This window comes from Mastigoproctus giganteus, chromosome 2 (assembly GCF_048544385.1).
Source record: "Mastigoproctus giganteus isolate SK-2022 chromosome 2, ASM4854438v1, whole genome shotgun sequence".
In the NCBI taxonomy this organism is placed as follows: Eukaryota; Metazoa; Arthropoda; class Arachnida; order Uropygi; family Thelyphonidae; genus Mastigoproctus; species Mastigoproctus giganteus.
In genome coordinates, this window is record NC_143576.1 from 6,034,179 (window position 1) to 6,059,291 (window position 25,113).

Genomic DNA, 25,113 nt, shown 5'->3' on the forward strand with positions numbered 1-25,113 from the left:
GCAAGCATTATCCCCTTCACCTAACGATCATCAAACCGACGATGATGGATATATGTATCGCATATATATGGATCTGTCTGTTCGTACATGCATATAAAAGAGCGCCCCCGTTTTTTTTTTTTGTTTGTTTTTTTTTAGGTCCTAGCCTCTGAAATTTCAGGAAATTAGGTGGCAGGATCTGCCAGAGTGAAACTAAAACTACTGGGTTCCTGGTCTGCCACCACGGGGCGAAGGTGGGGAGACGTTGAGCCTCAGCAGGGGTCCAGCGGCTAAACTACCAGATGAACAATGGTACATGACACTACACGTATACAATATCCATACACTTTTAAACCTCTGGCATTTCCAGCAAACTGATACACCCACAATAAAAGCAATGTGGAGATGGGGGAAACCCCTGGTGCTGTCTGACACTAAATACACCTTACACCTGTCCCGCATGTACAACATTGTGTTTCAGTAAAAATGGCATATTGTGAAATATAACAATGAATAGCATTACAAACATATATAAAATCTATAATTGGGAGTAAATAATGTTCAGTTAATTTTTTACAATAGGTAAAAGTTCTTAATTGTCAATTTCTAATCATGATACTTATAGTATTATTTATAGGTATACAGCTTCAGCAAAGTTCGCGGTATGCCTGTCATCTTGTGGTGGTACACTGGTTGCGGAACACTGGCTTATATTTCTCATTTTTCTACGAATATGATGGTACAGTTTGGTGAAACAAATAGTTGCTCTTAACATTTCTAAGGATTTTGATTATATTTAGCATAAAATTCTAAATAAGCTCCCATTTTATGGATTACTTTTTTTTTTTTTTTTTTTTTGAAATTGGGTAGCCAGTTTTCTCTAACTAACTCACTGCATGTGATGGTTGGTGGCTCTCTATTATCTAACTTTTCAACGGTTGCTTGATGTACTTGTTTCCTTTTGTGTGTTAATGTCTTTCTTCGATTGATAAATTCCTATTCATACTTTTAATGAAGTTTGCACACTATACTCAGTAAAAATGGCATATTCAGCTTGAGAAATCTTATCATTTACAGACTGCTTCAACCTTCCTCAAATATCCATCACCAATTCCTTAAATGATCTCCGGGTAATTTTTCAATGGAGTGATGAAAACTTTATTAACTCCAGTCCTGAAGCTCATTCCTGTGTTATCTCACACAAAAGTCTACTGCTCCTGTGTGCATCTTCAATGATACTTATTTCTAGATGATTGTGTATATATCTCTTGGGATCACCTTGACATCTAATCTCGTTTGGCATAAGCACAAATCAAATATTGCTTCTTCTGCATTAAAAAAACTTATTTTTTGCTTTCAGCACTACTTTCCTTAAACGACTGCTCACTTGGTACAAATCGGAAATCCACCGTACTATGGAATATTGTTTCCCCACCTGAGTTAGTGATGCCTCACACTCTCTGTTCAAAAGAGGATAGTCCGGTTAATTAATGCCCCTTCTCTCACAAATTCTCTCCATATAGGCGCATTCAGTTTCTGCTGTATTCTGAGCAAGAGGAAAGATTTCATCAGCAATCATTTCATTCAAATCGTCCAAATGAGATCTCACAGGTATCTATTCTCCAGTTGCAAAGATTTGAAGAAGTGAAGCCTTTACTCATAAAAACAACCTTTTCTTTCTCTCACTAATCTCATTGCTGTTCTCTGCACCCATTCTAACAGATCCACATACTTTCTGAAATGAGGCTTCCAGACTTGTATACATTTATTTAACATGTGGCCTAACCATTGCCTTCTTACAATTTAATGATCAGTTTAGACAACATTCAGTCTCAGGCGAGGGTAGTATTGTTTCCCCATCCCGAAAAAAAACATGGAGCATTATGACCTTAGCTGCTGATGCTCCTAAAACCCTATCACAACAACATAGACTGCATTGCCTTATCTATGCTAGCAGAATTCCAGGATATCATTGCCAAAATCCCATGAGCAGTCCTAGCAGCCTGTCTCTACTTGTCAGAGAAGTACATATCTGACCACAATTACTATCGTGGCTTTTTTATTCTCCGCTAGCCACAGTGTGCTACAAAACAGTACATGAATGTGGGATTACTGCTTTCCATGTGCACTGCTTTATAATTATCAATGTAAAATTAAAATTAATACTTCATAGCCAGGGTGGCCAACCATCCCGATAATACCATCATTTGTCCCAATAAGAGAGGAAAAAACTGTTAATTTATTGATTTTAGATATTTTTAATTATATCTTATTGAAGTCTAATGGATGTGTTAAAAATTAATTCTAACAACAAGAGAAAAATGAGAATTGAGAAATCTTTTGTCTCTTTGTTGTTTTAAATTACATGTATAACGTATTAATTTATCAATGCCATACATTATTTTAGTAATAATTTCCTTCCTTAGTAATAATTTTCCTTTTTTCAATTGTTAAAGTTAAGTAATTTTGAAAATTCAATAAAAAAAACAGCAATAATCATTTAAGATATTGAAAAGTACAGTGAATAACTCTGATTTTATTCTTTTATAAAATTTTATACATTTTTGGTTTATAATTTAAAGTAAGTACTTTTGATTTTAATTTTATAATTTTTAAAAACATTTCAGAGTTCTTCGGAAGGAGAAGAAATTTTAAAACTAGAGAAATCTAAAGAAACATAAAGTAAAAGTAGTCTTCCTCGCTGTTTTTAAAATAACTGTTATAAATAATATTATATTTTATATAGGACAAATACATATTAACAACAATCATATAACACAATAAATACTATGATTGATTGATAAAAAATGTATTTTGATTGTAATTTTAGATTTTTCTTTTACTTTTTAAAGAAAAAAATGATATAATACACATTTCGTTTCATGTTGTCCTGCTAACCAATTTTCAAAATCTGGCCACTCCGTTCTTAGCCCATCTGCCCAATTTTTCTAGACGTTGTTGCAGTTGATTACCCCGATTACTGTCATTATCCAGCCTGACAACCTTCGTATCATCTTGAAACTTAAATATTAAGGCTGATAAACTAACATCAATAACATTAGTAAATATAGAAAACAACCATGGACCCAGCACTGCTCTGGTTTGTAAGTAACACAGTTTGTAGAATTGTCATCCTCCCCAAACTAGGTGGAAAAGATCTCTAAGTTTAGATCCCATTGATGACATGAGGACTTTTTCACAATGTGGAAAAAATAATGCTACTAGTAGCTGAGTTAATCGGTCTCAGCTAATAGTAGCATGATGCTCCCCCGAAACGGATTTTTCCAACAACCAGGCAAATCGACCACAGAACTTACACAATTTACAGACAATATATACAGGGTGTTTCAATTAAACGTTTCAGAACTTCTAAGAGGGGTAGAGTACATCCTGACAACTCGAAATCATATAGCAATGTGGGGTCGGAAATGCTTTCCTGAAGCGGTGTTGTACACAGAAGCACCATAAAGAAAAGAGACCGTAAGTGAGAAATCGTTTTAATAATACATGAAAAGAAGCAAAAGTACATGGATTAAAGTAAGTGTTCGAAGTTTCTTCCACGGGCTACAATGCACGCCTCACATCTCCGACGCATGGACATCCGAACATTCTAGAATACTCCAGGCGAATTTCGAATTTCTTCGGCAGCTACTGCGATTCTTGCAACCAGCTCCTCAGCATTGTCAATAAACTAGCGATTTCATATGACCGTGAAAATTCCTTCACAAGGGAAGGAATTTTCAACACGCATAACGACCATATCTGGGCGGTCGAGAACCCGCATGCAATACGACGTCGTGCAGCACAGATTCGATTTTCGGTCAATGTATGGGCCGGTATTATGGGAGATCACCTCATCGGCCCTTACCTGTTACCGTGTCGTCTAACCGGACCTATCTACTTGATCTTTCTGCAGCAAGTATTGCCACAACTTTTGAGAGATGAACAGATTTCTGCATCGACGCAACAGACAATGTGGTTCCAACACGATGGAGCCCCTGCCCATTATAGCGGAGATGTTCGTAACTACCTGGATGTCACATTTGGTCAACAGTGGATCGGACGTGGTGGTCCCGTGCGTTGGCCTGCTCGGTCACCCGACCTATCATGTCTTGAGTTTTATTTCTGGGGTCATATGAAATCGCTAGTTTATGACACCCTGTTGACAATGCTGAGGAGCTGGTTGCAAGAATCGCAGTAGCTGCCGAAGAAATTCGAAATTCGCCTGGAGTATTCCAGAATGTTCGGATGTCCATGCGTAGGAGATGTGAGGCGTGCATTGTAGCCCGTGGAAGAAACTTCGAACACTTACTTTAATCCATGTACCTTTTGCTTCTTTTCATGTATTATTAAAACGATTTCTCACTTATGGTCTCTTTTCTTTATGGTGCTTCTGTGTACAACACCGCTTCAGGAAAGCATTTCCGATCCCACATTGCTATATGATTTCGAGTTGTCAGGATGTACCCTACCCCTCTTAGAAGTTCTGAAACGTTTAACTGAAACACCCTGTATATATGTGCAAATGGCCTAAGTCAACCATGTACCTAAAACCCTAAAATAAACACAACTCTGGGGGAACTCCTTTCCTCTTAGTGTTTTACCTAAGTAAAGAAATCTTTGTTTTATTTGCCAGAGACTACGTGTAATCTGCCTTAGCTTCCGTAACCTCCTTTGTGACTTGATTGCAAACCACTTTATATCTTTTGTAGGCTTCTGCATTGCCTAGTAAATTATATGCATTCCATGCATTTTCATTCTCTGCTAAGTGTTTCATTAGTGTTCATCTGATTATTGCTTTCTCTTGTTTTGTCTCTAATGAGCTGGTGTAAAAAACATCCAGTAAATCTACAAAACGTTGTGCTACTGGGTGAATGGTCAACAGGTTCCAATCAAAAATGGAAATAATTCCCCATTTTAAAACATTTTGATTTCCTGACTGACTCTTCTATTTTTATATAGAGTTCCTTTGTTTTAAATTAGGTTGAAGGTCCTGGTCATATAGATAAGCTAATTTTTGTGTTTATCTCAGAATTAATAGTATTAACATTAATAATGGCATGTGATGCAAGAAAGCAAGCTTATACAGCATTAGCCAAAAACAAAATCCCGCATCACCTGTCCATTACTTCCAGCAGTATGTCTAGTTCTTTCTTTTTATTCAACTAACCATTTCCACAACAGATGGATGTTTCTTCCAACAATCAACCGCCCACTGGTTGAAGGCAAATTTTTGCATATCTACCCTGCAGCCATTCTTCCTATTTAAATGTATATCCCTCCCATGCATGGAGCAAGAGGAAGAATGCCAACAATGAGCTTGTTTTCTACATGTTATAAAGGCAACCAGAGAGAGTAACACTTGATCTGATTATCAGTAGTGATTATTCATGCATTAAAGAATTTACGGATAAAGGAACCACTAGGTGGCAGCGATCACAGTGTACTCATGTGGGATTTACTTAAAGATGTAACTACCATCAGGGGTAAAGGGTAGGGTTTTCGCTTTCGTAAAGGTGACTACAGTTATCTCAGAGATGATTTTTTTAAGTTTTATGCAGTGAGACCAATCACGCATGCGCGTGATTGTTCGGGTCAAGTGATTTACACGCTCTGCGTACTTCAATTGTTTTAGTTTCTTAAACTAGTGTAACCATCTTAATTTTCATCTAATGTCTTAGGTCTATACTCACAGTTTAAGATGAGTGAGAATCGAAGTGCTTTTTGCTGCTACTAACTGGCAGTATTGCTAAAGTTGAATTGGACCTTGTTCGCCATTGTGAGTACAATGGGTATTTCTTTACCTTTTGGAGCCCACATTCTGCAAAAGTAAGTGGTCAGCTCTTCACCACCCGACTTAATCCTACCCTGAAGTAAGTGCTCTGCTTTTTCCTTGGTCAGTAAGTGCTCTGCTTTTTCCTTGGTCAGTAAGTGCTCTGCTTTTATTTTTGTCAGCAACCTTGCCATACCTCTCCCTGTAGTGTTTAGTGAAATTTGGGTACAATATCGTTGAAAAATATGCAGCCCTGCTCGAGCTGCGAAAAACTTTCCGACTGCCTAATAAAATGTTCATCATCATCATGCCAGCTTCATTTTTTGCAATTTTTGTAGTGGCATAAAAATCTAAAATGGACCGCGCAACTTAGGAAATCAAAATGGAGATGTGCACTCTGACGCAAGCAAAATAGGGATTCGTTAGATATAGCTGACATATTGGCTGCTCCCTTAGCGCACTTGTCTCCCTCTGGAATGCTGAATGATGTTAATGACATCATCACACATAACAATTCCACTCTCAGTGAACCGGCTACGAACAGCAAGCTTTTGCCTGAGGTTACTGATAATTGTTCTCAAACGGAATCACAGGCTTCGGTCAGCTGCGTTTTTTGCAGGTGTAACGCTGAGAAACTTGAAACTATTAAAGGTATTCTAAGAAAATTGCATTCAGAAAATAGCTCGCTAAGGGAACATCTGACCTAGCTTGAAGATTATCAGCGAAAGTCCTTGAGCCTACTACAATGTCTCTTCTCCATGAACACTAGGCTCCCCTGTCCTGACCCACAGCAACGCCCATCTCCCTCAACTGAGTCATTGCTACTACCCAAAACGGATATAGTTGCACTCTCTAAAGACAGCGCCTATAGCGACATGCTAAAATCTACGAAACGGAACTCTGACATTGCAGACACGAATCGAGCACAGCAGGGCCAGATGCCCGGACCTCAACCGATGCAAGCATCCCCACGCCAACAGCATTCCAGAAACAGCAAGACCACCTTGATTGGCACGAGAGCAATTGATTCTAGCCTCAGAACATGAGAGTGCCAAGCGACCAGCAAATACTCACGCAAATTTCTTTATTAGCAGACTGGATCCATTGACAAAAGTTGAAGAATTTGAGGCACTATTGAAGGAACTAGACATACCTGGTAAGCCTTTCAAAATCAATACCAAGCATCTGTCTTATGCTTCTTTTAGGATTCAGATTTATAGGCTCAATTACCAACAATACCTCAATGCCGAATACTGGTCCAGAAGTCTGTTGGTAATGCCATATTAGGGGAGACTAAAGGCCAAGAACTTATCAAGCCCGAACCCCTCTCATAATTATGGCTAAGGGTTTGCTTAGTTGCTTCCTTTAATATAACTGGATAGATCCCATCAACCCTGGGTGCCTTTCTTATGTTTAACTTCAACAATTTCTCCTCCACTTTGCTCTCAGTTATTATAAAATCATTAAGCACCCTGCTACAATTTGATAACCTTCTACCATTTTCAAACCTTAATAACCCCTCATGTGTGAATGTAGATGCATCATTAGCATTAGCATTAGCATTAGTAGAGGCATTTGATGCAAGAAAGCAAGCTTACGCAGCATCAGCCAAAAAAAAAAAAAAAAAAAAAAACCCACTTCCACTTCATCCCTCTGTTCGTTCAAAATACCTGTCCAGCTGAGCCTTAAACTTATTTAGGCTATCAACCTCCACCACAAGGGATGGAAGTCTGTTCCACCAACCAACCACCCGCTGGCTAAAGGCAAATTTCCGCACGTCTATCCTACATCTGTCTTTCCTCAATTTGAATTTATGCCCTCTCAGGTGATTTTTCTGAGCTAGAGGAAGAATCCCATCAGCATTGAGCATGCTTAAACCATTCAAGGCTTTATACACCTCTATCAGATCACCTCGCTGGTGCCTAGTCTCCAGACACTGTAATTTGCAAAACTTAAGCCTTTCTTCGTAAGAGCACCCCTTTGTTCCATTCACTAATCTTGTTGCCCTTCTCTGTACTCGTTCCAGCAGCTCTACATCCTTCTTGAAATGAGGCCTCCAGACCTGTATACAGTACTCTAAGTGTGGCCTGACCATTGCCTTATACAATGGAATAATCACCTCCTTATCCCTGCTGGAAAAATTTCTGTATATCATTGACAATACTCCATGAGCTACTCTTGCAGCCCGTCTGCACTGCTCAGAGAACTTCATATCTGCCTGCACAACCACCCCAAGTCCCTTTCATTCTCTACCACTGTCAGTGTAGTACCACAGAGTTGATACGTTGCTCTGAGGTTGCTGTTTCCCATGTGTAGTATTTTAAATTTGTCAATGTTAAACTTCATTTGCCACCTCTCAGCCCATCTGCTCAACATTCCAGATCCTGTTGCAGCAGCATAGTGTCAGTAGTGTCCTTGACAACCCTGCCAACCTTTGTATCATCTGCAAACTTGGACATTAAGCTTGATATACCATCATCAATATCATTTATAAATACAGAAAACAATAATAGACCCAACACTGAGCCCTGAGGGACTCCACTAATAACATTAGTCCACGATGAGCAGTGTCCATTGATTACCACTCTCTGTCTTCTCCCCCTCAACCACCCCTTTATCCATAGCAGCAATTTGCCTCCAATGTCACACTGCTCCAATTTGTGTAGCAGTCTTCCATGTGCAACAGTATCAAAAGCCTTTCTAAGATCCAAGTATATAATATCAAAGTTATTCCCTGCATCCAGTTCTTTTGTGACTGCATCATAGTATCCAATCAAGTTGGTCAGGCAAGACTTCCCCTTCACAAAACCATGCTGTGTCTGAGCTATAACTGAAGTCTTGTCTAAATGATCCTGCAGTGCTTCTTTAACCAGTGCCTCCATTAATTTTCCTGGAACAGAAGTTAAGCTCACAGGTCTATAATTACTTGTGTCAGCCTTTGATCCTCCTTTGTGAATTGGGGTCACATTTGCACATTTCCAGTCTATGGGTACCTCCCCTGAGTCCAAGGAAACTCTCATAATTATGGCTAAGGGTTTGATACTTCCTTTAATGCCTCCTTTAATATAACTGGATAGATCCCATCCACGCCGGGTGCCTTTCTTGTGTTTATCTTCAACAGTTTCTCCTCCACTTTACTCCCAGTTATTTCAAGATTCTGTAGCTTACTGCTAGAGTTGAATACACCTCTGGCATTCCCCTTGCTGAATAACTCCTCATGTGTGAATGTCGATGCAAAATATTCATTCAGTTTGTTAGCTACCTGAGCAGGATTATCAACAGTTGACCCATCAATATCAAGTGGACCAATCTGATTCATCCCCTTCCTTCTAGAGTTTACATAAGTAAAGAACTCTTTGCTGTTTTTCTTTGCATCCCTTGCCAAGGATTTCTCGTAATCTGCCTTCGCCTGCCTAACCTCCTTTGTAACTTGGTTGCATATCAACTTGTATCTATCATAGGCTTCTGTGTCATGTGTTAATTTGTAAGTATCCCATGCATTTTTCTTCTCTGCCATATGCCTCATTAGTTCATCTGACATCCATTTTGGCCTAAACCTTGAACAATTAACCCCGGGGGCTCACATCTGGTGAGTATGGGCTTGGCAAACCCAGGGTCCTGAGCTGGATATCATCATTCTTCTCTTTCTTGGTGATTCCTTTATACTTCTCTCTCTCTCTCTCTCTCTCTCTCTCAGGGGGTAACTCGGGGAATTTTTTTTTTTTTTTTTTTTTGGCTGGTGCGGCATACGCCTCAGGCTTCCTTGTACCATATGGCTAATAATAATAATAATAATAATAATAATAATATTTCTTAGTTGGTATGTAAAGCCTAGTAGCTTCCAAGATAAGTTCTTTGAATGCTTCCCATTTTTAATTTGCTGTTGGTAACATCATCAGTTGGTTCCACTGTATAGAATTTAAATACTGTCTCAGTCCATCGTAGTCGCCTTTACGGAAGCAATAACCCTTCCCTTTACCCCTAATGGTAGTTACCTCTTTGAGTAAATCCCACTTCAGCACACTGTGATCACTGCCACGTAGTGGTTCATTTATCTGCAGATTCTTAATGCATGAAGAATCACTGCTGATAATCAAATCAAGAGTATTACTCCCTCTAGTTGCCTCCCGAACATGCTGATGTAGAAAACAATCATCCAATAAACCCACAAAAGCCCTGCTAGTGTGTGAGTAACCAGTCCCCAAATTCCAGTCAATATCTGGGAAATTAAAATCTCCCATTATAAGACTCTCTGATTTACTGGCCCACTCTATTTCCCTGTACAGTTCCTTATTATACTCATCAGAGTCATTAGGCCTATAGCACACTCCTACTCTCAATTTTGATCTCCCAATGCTTATGTCACACCAAACTGACTCAACACTGCACTGTCCAGCGATGTCGACTGACTGGCTTCACTTCCTTGGTTTTTATGTGTTTCTTAACTAATAGCATAACCCCTCCCCTCTTCCTATCCTGTCTATCCTTTCTGTAGACGTTGTACTCCCCAAATTGCAGTTCTGCATCCCTTATATCTGTGTGACACCACGTCTCTGATATCCCAACAATATCTGCCTTTGATGTTTTGAGCAATACTTCAAATTTATTTACTAAACTCCTAGCATTGGTGTACACGCAAGTATACCTGCACCTGTTTCTATTCTTAGCTACCCTAACACAACCCATGTGTTTACTTGTACCGCAATGGCTCCCAGCAGTCTCTGAAATATCATGCATCTTGTTTTTCAGGCTTCTGCTCATTCTAATAAAAGCAGTGCAAGAATCTCTTTCATCTCTGCCAGTGGCTACTGTCAATCTATTGGTCTTTGTCTCCCCCCAAGCTAGCAGTTTTCCGACCCACCTAACACTGCCTCCATAGCATCAGCAAATATTCTTGCACCCTTTCTATTTAAGTGTATCCCATCCCTGTAGAAGCAATCTCTCCTGTTAACAAGTACAGTCCAGGCTGAAAAAAATTCAACCCTTTGAGCCTTGCACAATCTTTCCAGGGCTGAATTGATCGACAAGGCTCTCATCATATACTCCCTCCTGTCGTGTCTGGGCAGAATTGCAGACACTTTCAAATTCAACCCTAATTCTCGGCTTTTGATTCTCGGCTAATCATCAACAGTCGAACCATCGATATCAAGTGGACGAATCAGATTCATCCCCTTCCTTTTAGAGTGTATATAAGTAAAGAAATCCTTGCTGTTTTTCTCAGCATCCTTTGCCAAAGATTTCTCGTAATCTGCCTTCGCCTGCCTAACCTCCTTTGTGTCCTGATTACAGACTAGCTTATATCTGCCGTAGGCTTCTGAGTCGCTTGATAATTTATACGTATCCCATGATTTTTCTTCTCTATTTCGAGTCTCATTAGATCTTTGATAACCATTTAGGCCTAAACCTTGAACAATATTTCTTAATAGGTATGAAACTTTTAGTAGCTTCCACGATTAATTCCTTGAATGCTTCCCACTTAGAATTTACTGTTGGTAACATCGTCAGTTGATATCATTGTACAGAATTTAAAAACTGTCTGAGACCACTGTACTCACCTTTACGGGAACAAAAATCCCTTTCCTTTACCCCTGATGGTAATTATATCTTTATGTAAATCCCACATCAGTACACTGTGATCAATGCCACCTAGTGGTTCCTTTATCTGCAAATTCTTAATACACGAATGATCACTTCTGATAACCAGATCAAGAGTATTACCCTCTCTGGTTGCCTCTCGAACATACTGCTGCAGAAAACAATCATCCAATAAATCCACAAAAGTATTACTAGTGTGTGAGTGTCCAACCTACAAGTTCCAGTCAATATCTGGGAAGTTAAAATCCCCCATTATAAGAAATTCTGATTTACTGGGCCACTCTATTTCTCTGTACAATTATTCATTGTACTCATTCGAGTCATTAGGCCTGTAACACACTCCTACTCTTATTTTCGTTTCCGCAGTGCTTATGTCACACCAAACTGACTAAACAGTGCACTGTTCATCTATATCAACTGGATACATTTCTTTTGATTTTATGTTTTTCTTAATTAACAGCATAACACCTCCTCCCTTCTCATCCTGTCTATCCTTTCTGTACACAATGTATTCCCCAAATACTAGTACTGCATTCCTTATATCTGTGTGACACCACGTCTCTGCTATCACAACAATATCCGCCTTTGATGTCTTGACCAACACTTCTAATTCTTCAAATTTATTTACTATACTTCTAGCATTGGTATACATGTTCTATTTGTATTATTAGTTACCCTAACACAGCCCATATACCCATCTGTTTCACGATGACTGACATCAGTCCCTTAAACCCCCAGCACGCCTTGCTCTATGTTGCTACTTATTGTAATAGAAATTGTGCAAGAATCACCTTCACCTCTGCCTGCGGCTACTTTTAACCTTTTAGTCTGTGAATCCGCCTCCCCCAAGCTAGCAGTTTTCCGACCCACCTTACACTTCCTCAATAGCATCAGCAAATATTCTTGCACCCTTTCTATTTAAGTGTATCCCATCCCTGTAGAAGCAGTCTCTCCTGTTAACAAGCACAGACCAAGCTGAAAAAAATTCTACCCCTTCAGCCTTGCACATTCCCTGCAGGGCCGAATTGATTGAGAAGGCTCTCATCATATACTCTCTCCTATCGTGTCTGGGCAGAATTGCAGACACTTTCAAATTCAAATTTTGAATCATTAATCCGACAGTAATAAGGAAAAGAAATCTCGCAGTTCTTCCTACTTTGCATTCTTGTAATGCCAAATAGCACGATGTTGGGAATAGCTATGAGATAAAGGCTGCATTGGAGAAGAGATAATTACCAAGTTGTGATCTGATTTGCCTAAACGACCACTCACTTCGACCGTGTACTTAGAATGGTTGTTTAAAAAAATATCAAGTGTGTTGGCTGTTTGGTTAGGACTGTCCGGTATTCTGGTAGGTAAATGAACATTCTGTGCGAGGTCATTAGTAATTGGAAAAGCCTCAGCATCTCGATCAGCTGCGCCTGTGTGACTAGAGAATGGAGCCAGCTGGAGTTGCGAACTTTAAAATCACCAAGGAAAATTACCTCACTGTTAGGAAAGTTGGACTGGAGAATGTCAAATTTCAATGTGATTAAGTCAAAGAACTCCAAGTGATTAGTGGAGTTGGGAGAATGGTAGAGACAACAGATGAATTTGACTCAATGAGGTAGAGAGATTTTAAGCCAGGGAAGGTCGAAAAGAGGAGATTCCAAATTACCTACTCTGTGACTTGGAACATCGGAATGGACATAGGCACAAGTACCACCTTTGAGGCGAAAGGAATCACACAGGGAATAATATTGGGGTACTGAGATGAGCAGTGGTTGAATCAGCCGATAACTGAGATTCTGTTAGAAAAAAGTAAATGGGGTTTGGCAGACAGCAAGTAGAAATGGAGTAGGAACTATTTGGGAGGTTTAGATCTTTTCACAGATAAGCTTACTCTATTAGTTTGACAATTCATGGTGTATTGAAAAGTAAGAAAATTGGGGGAAGGGACATACTGTGTGAAGTAATGAAATTTTTGAATATGGTGTACATATGTGAAGAATATATCCAGATCCTTGACATAATGTGGCCTCGAGAATGTACCCCGCATATACACTACTCGGACTCCCTCCAGTCACTATCTGGCAGACTGGAGGTAACAAGATGGTACACTAGCTGATCCGGAATCCTTCTAGAGAGTTAACTAAAGTTAGGCCTGTGTACTAACTAGCTGCCGACCTGCGAACACCATTTTAGAGCTGTACCCTCGAAATGTAAAGAAGAGTGGTTCTCGCCATAATGTCCATCATAACCTCAAGGACATCAATCATACTCTATGATGGAATAGATGGGGAAGGGTTGACTGGAATTTAGTTCTGGAAACGAAACATGGGTTCCACAACTTCAATCCTCCAATAAGCAAAGTTGTGGTATTGCACCGGTTGAAGAGAGTCATCTACCACCTAGTATTGCCTGGTGACACAGAGAGGCGGCATTCCTCCATGTGGAGCGGGCGCCACACCTCGACCGGTGCTTCCGTTGGTTCCCACCTGGGTGTTCACCCACAGTGTGCTTTAGCATAGGGGTTATACCCAGGTTTACTAAGTCCCAGCATCGTGAAGGTGCCAACAGAGGATTTGGCTGTCACAGACTGACCGGACTTCTCCGAAATAGAATGCAATTAAAAATTAAGTAAAAAATTAATGAAAAGAATTTATCGGAAATAACGAATAATGAGAATTTAACGGAAATTGATTTGCTATATTTTCGTTAAATTCTTTTAATTTTTTACTAATTTTTAATTGCATTCAATTGATTTTTGACTGCGTTTAATTAATATTTTACTGTAATGTAATATTTTTGATTTTTTTACTGTAATGTAATATTTTTGATTTTTTTAATTTAATGTAATATTTTTGATTTTTTTTAATTTAATGTTATATTCGTTTTTGGAGAGTATCAAACGGAAGTGTTCAACGTATCATATTGAGGAAAACTGCACTTATTGTTTTACTAACAATTGCAGCAAAATTCGAACGTTCTTATCAATACAGCACGATGTCAACAGAAGTCAAATGTGGTTTTACAAGGACGAAGTAAAGTACAAAAACTCGAAATTAATCAGAAAATCACAAACAAATTTTATGTCGAAAGTTAGGGAAAAACAATAATTTCAAAACTTTTTAAAATTCCACTTAGCCGTTCCCGAAAAAACGTAATCAGTAGCCTCGTCAGCGGGAAATGTTCATTCAGTTTGTTGTTTTATATGCAATGGAAAAACAAAATTCAGTAGGAGGGTGTTATGTTTTGTCATGATGGTGCAATGACTGTAATGATTATACCATACAGCTATAGAGGGAAAAGAGCGGCCAATCAAATCAGAATATATCATACAGGAGGTTTTTAACATTCCAGATGTTGACTGGAATTTGTGGGCCAGTCACTCACACATTAGCAAGATTTTTGTAAGATTTCGATTTTTTGGCTGTTTTCTACAGCATCAGAGGCAACAAGAGGAAGCAGTATTCTTGATCCGCTTATCAGCAATGATTCTTCATGCATTAAGAATCTGCAGGCAAAAGACCCACTGAGTATCAGTGGGTCTTTTGAACTAGTGATCATAGTGTACTAACGTGGAATTTAATTAGACATAACTACTGCCAATGGTAAAGGGAAAGATTTTGGTTTCATAAGGGTTACTACAGAGGTCTCAGACAGTTTTTAAATTGTATGCAGTGAGACCAACTGATGATGTTACCAACAGTAAATTCTAAATGGCAGGTATTGGGGGAAGTAATCAAAGAAGCTACTATGCTTTTCATACCAACAAAGAAATACTGTTCAAGCCTTGGACTAAAATGTATGTCAGATGGACTACTGAGACACGTGACAGAGAAGGAAAGTGCATGGGACACATAAATTATCACGTGACACAGAAGCCTATGGTAGATATAAATTAGTGTCATCAAGCCACAAAGGTTATGCAACTTAAGGCAGATTATGAGAAGTCTCTGGCAAAGAAAAACAGCAAAGACTGCTTATATTAAAGTAGAAGGGGTTGAATCACATTGGGCCGCTTGATGTTTATGGATTAACTGTTCATGACCCTGCTCAGGTTGTGAAGAAATTATTTGCATCCATCACACACGAGGAATTCTTTAGGGTAGGGGATGCCAGAAGTTTATCATACTCAAACAACAAGCGGCCCAAAGGAGCTAAATGGCTTTCTGATATCTAAAAGGAAAGTGGGGGAGAAATTGTTGAGAATGGACATAAAAAAGGGAACCTGGAGCAAATTCTATCCAATCATATTAAGCGAGGCAGCAAACAAGGTAAGCAAATCCTTAGCCATTATTATGAGAGCATCTTTGGATTTAGTGGAGGTCTGTGGGCTGGAGAGGTCCAAATATATCCATAATTCATAAATGGGGATCAAAAGGTAACATGAGTAATTACAGATCTGTTAGCTTAACATCTGTTCCAGGGACATTAATGGAATCACTGCTTAAAGAAGTAATGTAGGACCATTTGGGCAGGTATGGAATTACACTGCAATCACAGCATGTCAAGGAGTGGATTTGTCTAACCAGTCTGATAAGTTACTATGATACAATGACCAAGGATCTGGATGCAAAAAATAATTTTGACATAGTATACTTAAATTTCAGGAAGACTTTTGATACTGTTGCACATAAAAGACTGCTGTACAAACTGGAAAAAAAAAAAAGTAAAGTGCAGCCATTATCAACCCACTGCAGGATGGAAGCCTCCTCAACAATTCATGTTGAGGGAAATGGACCATAATCTGCCATGCTGGTCCAGTGCGGGTTGGCAGATCGACCGTATTCAGCAGTCAGGGGCTTGAACCCTGGTCTACTCAAAGAGCGTGTGCTACTGCACTCCTGCTCCTGCCCACTCGGCTACGGAGGCCTCAACACAATGTGGCAATTACTGCTATTGATAAAAGTGTGCTACTGCACTCCCGCTCCTGCCCACTCGGCTACGGAGGCCTCAACACAATGTGGCAATTACTGCTATTGATAAAAGAGTGGTTATCAATGGACACTGCTCTTCATCGATTGTTATTAGTGGAGTTTTCCAGGGTTTAGTGCTGCATCTATTGTTGTTTTCAATATTTATCAATGATATTGATGAAGGTATATTAGGTTTAATGTCTAAGTTTTCAAATGATACAAAGTTTGGCAGGGTAGTTAACAACTGTTATCAGGGTGAACTACTGCAACAAGATCTAGGAAAATTGGGTCAACTGGCTGAGAAATGGCAATTGTAGTTTAACATTGGCAAATGCAGTACAGCACATAGGTAGCAGTAACCCCAGCATAAGTTATCAACTGTGTGGTACTACACTCAGTGTAGTGGAGAATGAAAAAGACCTGAGGTTAATTGTGCAGTGCAGATATGCTGCCAGGACAGTTCATGGGGTTTTTGTCAACAATATACAGAAACTTTGTCAGCAAGGATAAGGAGGTGATTATCCTTTTGTATAAGGCCATGGTTTGGCCTTACGTTGAGTACCATGTACTGGTCTGGAAGCCTCACTTTTGGATGTAGAGAAGGGTAACTAGGTTGGTAAAGGGAACAAAAGGGTGCTCTTACCTAGAAAAGGCTGCAGTTCTGCAAATTGCAACGTCTCGAGACCAGGCACCTGCGGGGAGACCTGAATGGTGTTTAAAGCCTTGAATGGATTGAGTAAACTGAATGTTAATGGTATTCTACTTGCTTACACATGAGGTGGCATAAATTCAGGTTGAGGATGGATGGTTGCAGGATAGATTGATGAAGTTTGTCTTCAGCCAGCTGCTAGTTGAACAGCCTTCTGTCTGTTGTGGAAGTGGATGTGTTGAATAAATTCAAGGGAGAACTAGACAAATTCTTGGAGGATATGGATGAGTGAACTTTTGATCTGCCTTTAACAAATCCATGCCGTAATTGCCTTATAGCCCACTCCTATAAAGATGAACTTGCACTAATTCTTTAACTACTGATTCCATTATTTTGTTTGTAGAAGAAAAGAGAAATTTGCCTCAATATGATATGTAGAACACTTCCTAATGACACTCTCCAGAAAATAAATGAAAATAAAATTAATGCAAACTAATTACAGTAATAAAATTAATTAAAAAACAAAGAAAACAAGTTCAATGGAAATTTTGAAAAAAGACTTTCCTCCCTGAAGCTGACAGGGCTTTTCGACCATATGCCTTAAGCACAGGAATGGAAATTACTGGGTATGTGTGAATCGGAATCTTAAATAGAGAGATTTGTTTTCATGCATGTGCATAAAAGACTGTAATTATTTGTCATCGTGCATGTGCATAATCATATACTAATTTTATATGGTACAGATGTTGAGTTTACAGGTCTAGTTACCCACTTCACTCTTGGAACCATCTTTGTGAATAGGAGATACATTTGCACATCTCCAAACTGCAGGTGCTTCTCCTGAAGATGTTTTCATTATGATGGCTTCTTTAAGTATAATTGGCCTTGTTCACTTTTAGCTGCAACTATTTCTTTTCCACCTTACTTTGTTGTTGTTAAATTAGTTAACCCTCAATCAGCATTATACTTCTGCTAGCCCCATCCTAAAAACTTCACATGTGAAAGTAGATGCAAAGTAATTATTCAGGTTATGAGCAACCTGAACAGTTATACTACTGATATCCAGTTTTTAGTACTGTCTATCAAGATTTATAAAGAAATGCATTCTAGCAAAAGATGCTAATAACCAAAATAAACTAAAATTCAAGTATTGTAGATAAAGGTATCGCTAATTCTTATTTTGATCTGACTGTATTTTCTTTAATTGATTAAATAATTATCTTTAATTTTTTTTTAATATTTTACTTAATTGAAAGTTATTTAAGAATGTATTTTTAAATAAATATAATTTATTTAAGAACAATAGTTGTATTCTTTTGTGAAGCTTTTCCACATGCTTTACCCTGTAAATCTTACTTTTGTGGCTGCAAAGAGATTTGGAGGTAGGGAGGAGGAAGAGAGAGAGCTGAGTAGCTGAATGCCCTTTGAGACCTTACTGTTAGATTTAGTCTGATATGTTATAACTGATAAATGTCTCAAAAGGAAGTTAACCTTTAACTTACTTTTTGAGACTCTTCTCATGATGTTTCTAGAGAACATTACCATTCTTGATGATATCGGAGCTGACAACCTTAGCTTGCAACTGCCCTGTTATCACCCTTGACAGCTATCCCCTACTCCAAATCTTCCAGATACTTCCATTGAAATCCCCAGAAAGATAAAACCTAATCAGATGTATTCTTAGTGATGGTTCTCAACAGCAGCATAGTGATTTTGACACCTGTTCACACTGCTGGAGAGGTCTGGATTTGAGTCCCATTGGAATTGGAAGAATTCTTAAAGATCTGAAATGGAGCCATAATTAGATGATTTTAGGCAGATGGATTAGGGTTCCCTGCAATCTGTGATTCTGGGTTACAAGATTAAATGATTACAAGGTCTTTGGTAATAACATAGTCATGAAGTTAACACAAAGGAAAGTAGCAAAGAATTCTTTGCTAATATTAATACTAAAAGGAAATAGATGAACCACATTGGTCAATTTCCACTTCTTGAATTGGCCAGATGGACTTGAAACATTTTTGTCTACTTCTGAATGGGTGTAAGATACTGTAAATCTGTATCTGTAATATTATTATTATTATTATAATTAGCCATATGGTGCAAGGAAGCCTGAGGCTTATGCTGCACCAGCTGAAAAAAAAAACAGAATTACCCTGGAGAGGGAGAGAAGGGAATCTCCAAGAAGGAGAAGAATGATGATATCCAGCTCAGGACCCTGGGTGTGCCAAGCCCCTACTCACCAGATGTGAGCCCCTGGGGTATGTATGATATTTTAACATACAGCAAGGTTGGCAGGAACTGCCTAAAAAAAACATTTTTTTTTTTTTTTTTTTACTACTGATGATCCTATTCAGGTTGCTGACAAACTGAATAAATATTTCGCATCTATATTCACACGTGAAAATGTTTTTAGCAATGGGAATTTCTAATTCTGACCATGAGTTAAATGGATTTAAAATAACTCAGAGGAATGTGGAAGAGAATTTGTTGAAGCTAAAACTAAATAATGCACTGGGGCTGATGGAATTGATCCAGTTGTATTAACTCTGAGCCTGTTGATTCCAGATTGACATTTCAGCAGTTTGTGCTCTTTATCCCTTCCTTCCACATCTGAAACTTCTAATAACAATTTTTGAAAATGTTTTCTTTAATTTCTTCACTAAAATTCCAAAAATCTGTGTTAATTACTGCACAGTTATAAAAATTCAGGAATTAAGTTAAACATAATTATATTCCCTCAACGTGAATTGTTGAAGAGGCTTCCAGTGAATAGGAATTGAAACATAACTTAAGTAACAGTAATACAGGCATGTGAGGCAAGAAAGCAAGTGTATGAGCTTATGTAGCATTGGCCAAAAAAAAAATAAAAAAAAATCACATAACCATTTCTTCTAAAACTTTGTCCAGTTCCTCCTTGAATTTAAGCTATTCACCTGCTGGCTAAAGGCAAATTTCTGCACATCTATTCTACAACTGTCTTTCCTCAATTTGAATTTATGCCCCCTTAGGTTTGTAATCTGAGCAAGGAGAAGAATCCCATCAGAATTCAGCATATTCAACCCATTCAAGGCCTTATACACCTCAATCAGATCATCTCACAGGTGCCTAGTCTCCAGCCACTGCAATTTGCAGAACCTAAGCCAATCTTGGTAAGAGGACTCCTTCGTTCCCCTCACCAATCTTGTTGGTACATTCCTCTGGGGTTACTTCTACCCATATGCAGTACTTTGCATTTGTCAACTTCAGTTGCCACTTCTCAGCTCATCTGTCCAAATTTTCTAGATCCTGTTGCAGTAGCACACTGCCATTATCTCATTAACAACCCTGCCAACCTTTGTATCATCTGCAAACTTCGACACTAAGCCTGATATACCTTCTTCAATATCATTGATAAATATACCATATGATTCTATTCAGAATTTGCAATTAGGATCATCAGTAGTTAACCCCCTCCCCCTTTTTTTAAGTTAACCCTTTTGGTAAAGCATGGTTATCAAAAGTTATTCTTGAGAAATTTGCAAGAAAGGAGATTTTTATAAGAATTTGATCACGTGGCAATATTAGCAATGAATTGAAAATCTAATTTTTTTGAAAAGTGCCATATGTCTGAAAGTTCATTAGGGATTCATACATGTTAGAATTCTGAAAAATTTAATGGTCATTTCCATCATGCTAAGTTTGTAGTCACTGTGCAATAAATAATGCAACCTGTTTGTGAAACAGAAAAATGTGGATTAATACTTCCCAGGCACTGATTGAAATATCTATTTAATCACATAATATTATGCATCAATAATTAACCATTTGAATGGTACAACCTGTTTCTAATCCTTATAAAATATGTTTTTATTGTCTCATTATATACTCTTTTGACCCCACTGACAATATTCAGTCAGGCTGTTTACTACAACCTAAATACTTATATTTATCAAAGAGAATATTTATTTATTGCTCATTTACTTTATTTATTACAATGCAAAAACTATGTTTAACTCATTTTAAACTATTGTTATGCCTACTGCACACTTTAGGGGTTAAAAAAAAATCTTCCAATAATAATAATGTTTTCATTTTACTGGTTAAAATCTGTTGAATATTTGCACTTGAAAGTATCCCAATGTTTAAAAGGTCTACACTGAAACTAAGGCTCAGGTTTAAATATTAATTGGCACATAAGTATGCTTAATTTATCAAATGGTAATATGGTTTCTGTAGAATAAGATAATTGTTAGGATTAGCTTATTCTCAACAACTGATTATGCATCTGGACCATGAGTAAGATAATAAAATATGAAAAACACTGAAAAAGTTGCATTAAGAGATAAGGAATTCCACAAATTAACACACTCAAATATCAGGAAAATTTCCCCACCCCCTAAAAGAGTTAACAGAATTGTCTGAAAATTTGCATGTCAATACATTATAACATATATGAAACTGATTAATAGACTAAATTGGTAGTGAAAATAAGCAGAATACAGATAGCATGCACTGCCTGTGTAGCAAAGAAGAAGATCTAGCAAATCAGTCTGCTAGAAGGCCTTCAAAGATGCTGAACTATGTGTATATAATTGGTTAACAGTCCAAGACAGGGTACCAAAAAGACTTGGATCAGTTGCATATATTATTTGAAAAATGGAGACTAAAGTTTAATATAGTAAACCCTCACTGATCTGCATCAAAATATAAAAAATTCCGTTCACAGTTGAGTACTTTGACTGCATGCTGATTGACTGCACAGAGAGAGAGAGATAGATCATACATTACACTGTCTTGCATGTTGTTCAGTATCGTTGTTGACTCTGAGTCAGACGGATGTTATTGCATATATTGCCTCATTTGCATACTTTATAAGTATGTGGGTACATAAGTTAACATATTTTATATAATTAGGTTCTAAAGAATTGAAAAGTGGAATAAAAATAAAACACGTTACTTTAACTATCATTAACAAGCTCAAAGCGATAGAACAACTTGAAAATGGTGTTCCTGGAAAAAAAAAAAATTGTTGAAGAATTTGGCACTGGCCAACAGACTGTCAGATATTAAAAAACAAAAAGAATCAATAAAAGCATTTGCTTTAAAATTTGATGTGAGGAGTGATAAAAGCAGTGTATCAAATAGACACACATTAAAAAAGCCAAAAGAAGTGTTGCTGGAAGAAGCTGTATAGCTGTATCACAGCAGTCAACACAAGGGCAGAAAAAGATCAAGAAGTTTTCAGCACTTCTTTGAGGTAATGCAGATGGAATTCATTGGCTAAAGTCTATTGTGGTCAGCAAAGCTAAGAATCTAAGGACATTAAAAGACTATATGCTCATATTGCCTTTATCATAATAATGATAAAGTTTATTTATTACAACTTGAAAAATGCTTGGTTCACAAAAGAAATTACAAAGAATTGGTTCCATAACCATTTCATACCCAAAGTCAAGAGGTACCAGAAAGAAGTGTTGAAATTTTCAGATTTCAACATCCAGATATTGAAAATATGTCCAGTGAGGATGGTAAAATAAAGTGCTTGGTTTTGCCACCAAACACAACTGCCTTAATACAGCCCATGAACCAAGGCATCAATTATGACCTGCAAGAGGCTCTACAAGCACAAGTTCCTTGATGAGGTGATGGTAGTGTTGGAAGACAGATTGGATGAAGATAACAACACAACACAATGCTAAAAAATATCAAATCATACAATATCAAGTCTGCTATCTTCAACTGGGCCCAATGCATGGACGGACACTAAAAAGGAAACTTTAGTGAATGGCTAGAAATAACTCTTGCATCTATTACTTCACTAATCTGGATTATCACTCAATCCAGATAACCTCTCCTCCCAATTAATCCACATTTGTGAGGGTTTAATGTACTTCTAAATGTAAGGTTATGCATTTGGGGAACAGAAATTGTGGTGTTGTGTGTAATGTAGGAGCTAAAAGTGGTGCAAGATTAAAGACAGGTGTTATGACTGATATGAAATTTTCCATGTAGCATAAAAGAAACACAGTCCTATCTATGATTTATAGTTCCTTTGCTAGAAGAGGACGTCATTATTTCTCTTTATAAGGCAAAAAAAGACCACATTTGGAATACTGTATTCAGGTCTGGAGACTGCACCTAAAAAAAGACATAAAACTTCTGGATAGGGTTCAGAGAAGGGCAGATTGCTAATGAATGCAAAGTGATGCACATATGAGGAACAGCTTAAAAGGTGTGGACAGTTTGACAACCAGATCTGATAGAGTAAAATGAATGAGGAACATTTGTTCCTCCTCATGGATGAGACATGAACACATATATAAAATCTAAGGGAATAGCAGAAGATTGGATTTTGTGAAGTTCATTTCACCTATGAGCAGCAAGTTATCAAACAGTATTGCCATCCCTGAGTGGTGGAGACAGTGATAAACTTCAAAGCAAAATTGGATGACTCCTTGTGGGAATAGCATGAATATTCTGTTTTGTATGAATTATTATTAATAATAATATTATTAGTCTGATTAAGCTTAAAGCAGGAATGGATGATTACCCTGTCCAAATGGGAATAGTACAAATAGTTTTGTATATGATTTTTTAAGTTGAGCTCTATGAGGCTGTGTTCAGATCTGCCTAACAAACTGTTCATGTTGGAAGAAATCCTATGACATTTGGTCAGTGTTGGCACGAGTGAATAGAACACATCCATAGCTCTTTTCCAGGTTCTAGAATACCCCAAACATCAGACTGTAAGGATCAGTTAATTTATCAGTAGATGCATCGCTATCAGAAGAAATGGAGAATATTAATACATCCATGGGACGTCAAGTATTAAGAACCACCATTACTAAACAAATGGCAACAGTATGTTGCAAAATGGTTTTTAAAGAGTGGGGATGAGGGTGGCAGAGTTTAGAATTTAACTATTGGGGATAAGAAGCTATTTTTATTCATTAGGATATGCATAAGTTACCCTATTCTTCACTGCCTGAAATTTGTGTTGTCATCTGTTTTTTTTTTTTTTTCACTTACACTTTCCTTATATACCCCACTTCTGCCAATTATCTGGATTTTCAACTTGGAAATACATTTGCCAAAATGTAATTTCCAGAGACAGTTACAATGGGCCAAATTATAGTATACCATATGTATAATAAAACTAAATGAATTATGGTTGTTGGACAAGAGATTAATGTTCAACTAATTCAAAAAAAGTATAGTTGTCATCATTTGTATGGATCTATTAGATGTCTAATTAACTTCCACAATCCATAGAAAATCAAGACAAAGCATAAAACATTGCCTTACCATTTATAAAACTGAAGGAAGATACTTGTGAAGTTATGATCTCACTCCAGAATTTGAGAAAAAATAATTGTGACATTTGTTAGTGTCAGATACTCTGAATGATCACCATATTTTCAAATATCAAAACTGGGATGTACACACTAGAATTCTTGCTGAAAAGAAGTGATGTCACCATAAAATATGTTATTATAATATATACATCATATGAATTTTGGCTCAATTTGCCATTCATTCATTCATCAGATTGCGATGTTAATGTATGAATGATAAGGCCAAACCTTACAAATCCATTCCCCACCACTAGAGAAAAAAAAAATTTTACTATATTTTATAAGTATTATTTATTTATAAATTATATATATCACCAAAAATTAACAAATATTCAAGCAAACACAAAGAAAACTAATTATTGCAACAAATACTCTTTGCCCTGTTTACTACATGTCTTTTAATTTTATTTTTCGAGCAGTTTTCTCTCATCAGGCATGCTGAGATATTTCTTGGGCTATGGAAAAGTAAAATTTATTAACCAATAATCTGAAATAAAGCAGTCAGTCACATGATTACCAACTGAAAGACTTATTTTTATTCATCTGAGCTTATATACATAAACTGTACATACGTTTGGAAGGAATTAAGAAAATCAATTGTTTACAGATATAGTACAGTATTTATAATTCAAAGGGAGGATTATAGAAACTTGTAATTAAATGATTATGTAAGTCGGTGACTTATGGAGGTGGCACTAGGAAAAATCACATCAGTTCAACTCCATCAAGATTACCATCTCAAAGACAGAAGCACAGGTCTGACAAGCTTGCTATAAACTAAGAAAATAAACTAAGATTACAAACAAATGACAAGCATAGCAAGCACTGATATAGCAGTAGGTAGAAAGAAAAAAAAAACTAAATAAACAATATATCAAA

At 37.5% G+C, this 25,113-nt stretch overlaps 1 protein-coding gene across 1 annotated transcript in view; it reads left to right on the top strand.

Moving 5' to 3' along the window:
• The first annotated feature begins 15,489 nt into the window (after positions 1-15,489).
• The window catches only part of Set1 (SET domain containing 1), a 334,241-nt gene continuing 324,617 nt past the window's right edge, over positions 15,490-25,113 (top strand). Inside the window, 1 exon segment of the mRNA XM_090389307.1 lies at positions 15,490-15,606. The gene's annotated coding sequence lies outside the window, so the exon portion shown is untranslated.